The sequence below is a fragment of the Antechinus flavipes genome, chromosome 2 (genome assembly GCF_016432865.1).
Source record: "Antechinus flavipes isolate AdamAnt ecotype Samford, QLD, Australia chromosome 2, AdamAnt_v2, whole genome shotgun sequence".
In the NCBI taxonomy this organism is placed as follows: Eukaryota; Metazoa; Chordata; class Mammalia; order Dasyuromorphia; family Dasyuridae; genus Antechinus; species Antechinus flavipes.
The window spans coordinates 29,510,117-29,515,384 of record NC_067399.1 but is presented as its reverse complement, the minus strand read 5'-3'; the positions used below and the strand labels follow the sequence as shown (position 1 = coordinate 29,515,384).

The 5,268-nt window shown below is 32.9% G+C and overlaps 1 pseudogene; it reads left to right on the top strand.

The window, feature by feature from the left end:
- Positions 1–838: 838 nt before the first annotated feature.
- LOC127552714 (uncharacterized) lies at positions 839–1,012 on the top strand (annotated as a pseudogene).
- Positions 1,013–5,268: the final 4,256 nt, after the last annotated feature.

Here is a 5,268-nt window from a genome sequence, read left to right as displayed (position 1 = left end):
ACCACTTATCGGCAAAGCCCCCAAATCCCGGGAATAGCAGTTCTTTTTAGGTTAGCATCCATTCTACAATTTCACCTCAATAGCTATCTGCCAAGAGAGTAAATTTTGTGATGGCACAATCTAGCAACTGCTTCTGCTAATGTTCTTACTATCTCCTAGAATCCAAAGCTATTTAAGACTTGGAAAATAGGAAAAATAGGATCACACACACAAAAAAAAAATCTTGATAATATTAAATGGTTTGACAAAAGAAATATTTATGTTTTGATCAAAAATATATTTTCTGGGGGTGAAATAGGATTTTTGTCACTGTAGCCTAGGAACTTTCTGTGTCTTTTGTAGTTATGTCTTCCCTATTAGAATGTAAGCATCTTTAAAGCAAGGGTTGCTTTGCCTTTCAGCTTGTATCGTCAGTATGTAACACAATGCTTTATATATAGTGGTGATGGAGAATTTGAGAATCCCTTGAACATCAGGGAGAGTAAATAAATCAATAATTAAGGAAATTAATTTAGACTGTTCACTGAAAGATCATATAGTGAAGTGAAGCTTATTTCCTTTGAACATATAATGAGAAGATGAGGCATATTGAAGAAGATACTACTGTAGGACAAGATTAAAGGCAAAAGGAAAGGAGGATAGCAGAGAACGAGCTGTATAGATAGTATAATGGAAACATTGAACACAGACTTGGACAGATTTTAAGACATAGTGAGGGATAGACTAAACTAGAATGCAATAATCCATGGGGTGAAGTGATAGAAATTACTGAATGACTCAACAACAAGAACACAAAAAAAACTATTTAAAAATTACTTTTTAAAATTTCCTCATTCCTATCGCTTCTCGGCCTTTTGGCTAAGATCAAGTGTAGTAAAATTTCCTCATTCCTAATGAACCTAAAAAGGCTTTGTATAGTGAGATTTTTTAAACTTATTATATTAAGACTTCAAAAAGAAGTTTTTCATTTTCACCTGCCTGCATTTTGGATTTCCTTCACAGGCTAATTGTACAATATTTCAGAGTCCAATTCTTTCTGTACAGCAAAATAATGGTTTGGTCATGTATACTTATTGTGTATCTAATTTATAATTTAATACATTTAACATCTACTGGCCATCCTGTCATCTAGGGGAAGATGGAGGGGGAAAGAGGGGAAAAATCGGAACAAAAGGTATGGCAATTGGTCAATGCTTTAAAATTATCCATACATATAAATTGTAAATAAAAAACTATTGGGAAAAAAAAAACATGTTATGTTTTAAGGGAATGAGATACTTGTAGGAGATGATTCAAAGTGTAGATGAGAAAATTATGTAAAAGGGAGAATGGTATTAGAAAGGAAAGTAATGAAAGTCTGCCAGTCTGAGCCCTTGCAAAAAGTTTCAGAAAGAACTAATCTATGGAAGAAAGAGGCCTGAGAAGCAAAAGGACATGCTAGGATTACAAGGCCCCAAATTTTGAAGGATGGATGTTATAGGAAGCTGTTTTATTTGAACTTCACAGAATATCATGCCCCATCCAGGATAAGTTGATCATCTTGTCATCATGCAGATTGATTTAATTTTGAATTTTCAACGATTTCTCAACCAACTAATCCCCCTTCTGATTGAAGAGTAGGGAAGGTGAAAGGACTAGAATCTGAATTTGCCCACTCCATTTGCCATCAGTAGTTCAGATTGATTTGATCTCCACAGAATATCATGTCCCAGATTTCCTCTATTCCCATTAGTTTCCAGGTTTCTTTTATGCATTGTCTTTGACTATTAAAATTTTTAAATTGCATTTATGTTATTCTGAACTTAAGAAATAAAACAATAATTTCTATAACAAAAAAAAAGGAGTTTTTCAAATCAGAAGGCTTTAGGAGCCATTCATTTTTTCTTTGTTTTTTTTTTTTTATTTTATTTTAATAGCCTTTTATTTATAGGTTATATGTATAGGTAACTTTACAGCATTGACAATCACCAAACCTCTTGTTTCAATTTTTCCCCTCATTCCCCCACCCCCTTCCCCAGATGGCAGGTTGACCAATACATGTTAAATATGTTAAAGTATAAATTAAATACAATATAAGTATACATGTCCAAACATTTATTCTGCTGTACAAAAAGATCGGACTCTGAAATAGTGTACAATAAGCCTGTGAAGGAAATCAAAAAATGCAGGCAGGCAAAAATATAGGGATTGGGAATTCAATGCAATGGTTCTTATCTTCCAGAGTTCTTTCACTGGGCATAGCTGGTTCAGTTCATTACTGCTCCATTGGAACTGATTTGATTCATCTCATTGCTAAGGATGGCCAGGTCCATCAGAATTGGTCATCATATAGTATTGTTGTTAAAGTATATAATGATCTCCTGGCCCTGCTTGCTTCACTCAGCATCAGTTCGTGTAAGTCTCTCCAGGCTTTTCTGAAATCATCCTGTTGGTTATTTCTTACTGAACAATAATATTCCATAATATTCACATATCACAATTTATTCAGCCATTCTCCAATTGATTGGCATCTACTCAGTTTTCAGTTTCTGGCCACTACAAAGAGAGCTGCCACAAACATTCATGCACATACAGGTCCCTTTCCCTTCTTTATGATCTCTTTGGGACATAAGCCCAGTAGTAATACTGCTGGATCAAAGGGTATGCACAGTTTGATAACTTGTTGAGTATAGTTCCAAATTGCTCTCCAAAATGTTAACCATTCACAATTCCACCAACAATGTATTAGTGTCCCTATTTTCCCACATCCCCTCCAACATTCCACATTATCTTTCCCTGTCATTCTATCCAGTCTGACAGGTATGTAGTGGCATCTCAGAGTTGTCTTAATTTGCATTTCTCTGATTAATAATGACTTGGAGCATCTTTTCATATGGCTAGAAATAGTTTCAATTTCTTCATCTGAGAATTGTCTGTTCATATTCTTTGACCATTTATCAATTGGAGAATGGCTTGATTTCTCTCTATATTTTGGAAATGAGTCCTTTATCAGAACCTTTGACTGTAAAAAATGTTTTCCTAGTTTATTGCTTCCCTTATAATCTTGTTTGCATTAGTTTTGTTTATACAAAAACTTTTCAGTTTGGTATAATCAAAATTTTCTATTTTGTGATCAGTAATGATCTCTAGTTCTTTGGTCATAAATTCCTTCCTCTTCCACAGGTCTGAGAGGTAAACTTTCCTATGTTCCTCTAATTTATTTATAATCTCATTCTTTATGCCTAGGTCATGAACCCATTTTGACCTTATCTTGGTGTACAGTGTTAAGTGTGGGTTGATGCCTAGTTTCTGCCATACTAGTTTCCAATTTTCCCAGCAATTTTTGTCAAAAAGTAAGTTCTTATCCCAAAAGCTGGGGTCTCTGGGTTTGTCGAACACTAGGGTTGCTATAGTTATTGAGCATTTTGTTCGAATCTAACCTGTTCCACTGAGCAACTAATCTATTCCTTAGCCAATAACAAATGCTTTTGGTAACTGCTGCTTTATAATATAATTTTAGTTCTCATACAACTAAGCCACCTTCATTTGATTTTTTTTTCATTAATTCCCTTGAAATTCTTGACCTTTTGTTTTTCCATATGAATTTTAGTGTTATTTTTTTTCTAGGTCATTAAAATAGTTTTTTTTTTTTTTTGGGGAGTCTGATTGGTATAGCACTAAACAAATAGATTAGTTTAGGTAGTATTGTCATTTTTATTGTATTTGCTCACCCAATCCACGAACATTTAATATTTTTTCCAATTGATTAGATCAGACTTAATTTGTGTGAAAAGTGTTTTGTAGTTTTGCTCATAAAGTTTCTGATTTTTCCCTTGGCAGATAGATTCCTAAGCATTTTATACTATTAGTAGTTACTTTAAATGAAATTTCTCTTTGTAACTCTGACTGTTGGATTTTATTAGTTTTATATAAGAATGCTGATAATTTATGTGGGTTTATTTTGTGTCCTGCAACTTTGCTAAAGTTGTGGATTATTTCTAATAACTTTTTAGTAGAATCTCTGGGGTTCTCTAAGTATACCATCATATCATCAGCAAAGAGTGATAATTTGGTTTCCTCATTGCCTACTCTAATTCCTTTAATCTCTTTCTCAACTCTTATTGCCAAAGCTAGCATTTCTAATGCTATATTGAATAGTAACAGTAATAGTGGGTAACCTTGTTTCACTCCTGCTCTTATTGGGAATGGTTTTCCCCATTACATATGATGCTTACTGATGGTTTTAAATAGATGCTGTAGATTATTTTGAGGAAAAGTGCATTTATTCCTATGCTCTCAAGTGTTTTTAATAGGAATGGATGTTGAATTTCATCAAATGCTTTTTCTGCATCTTTTGAGATGATCATATGGCTTTTGTTAATTTGATTATTAATATGGCCAATTATACTGATAGTTTTCCTAATATTGAACCAGCCCTGCATTCCTGGTATAAATCTTACTTGGTCATGGTGTATTATCCTGGGAATGATTTTCTGTAGTCTTTTTGCTAATATCTTATTTAAGATTTTAGCATCAATATTCATTAGTGAGATTAGTCTATAATTTTCTTTCTCTGTTTTCAACCTACCTGGTTTAGGTATCAGTACCATGTCTGTGGCATAAAAGGAATTTGGTAGGACTCCTTCATTCCCTATTTTATCAAATAATTTATATAGCATTGGGGCCAATTGTTCTTTAAATGTTTGGTAGAATTCACATGTAAATCCATCGGGTCCTGGGATTTTTTCTTAGAGAGTTGATTAAAAGCTTGTTCTATTTCTTTTTCTGAAATGGGACTGTTTAAGCAATTTACTTCCTCCTCTGTTAATCTGGGAAGTCTATATTTTTGGAGGTAGTCATCCATTTTGCTTAGGTTATCAAATTTATTGGCATAAAGTTGGGCAAAGTAAATCCTTATTATTTCTTTAATTTCCTCTTCATTGGTGGAAAGTTCTCCCTTTTCATTTTTAAGACTACTAACTTGATTTTCCTCTCTCCTTTTTCTAATCAGATTTACCAAAGGTTTATCAATTTTATTGTTGTTTTTTTTCTTAAAAACCAACTCTTTGTTTTATTTATTAGTTTAATAGTTTTTTTTTTACTTTCAATATTATTAATTTCTCCTTTTAATTTTAGAATTTCAAATTTTGTATTTGATTGGGGGTTTTTAATTTGGTCTTTTTCTAGTTTTTTTAGTTGCGAGCCCAAATCATTGATCTTCTCTTTCTCTGTTTTATTCAAATAAGCCTCTAAGGATATAAAATTTCCCCTTATTATTGCTTTGGCTGC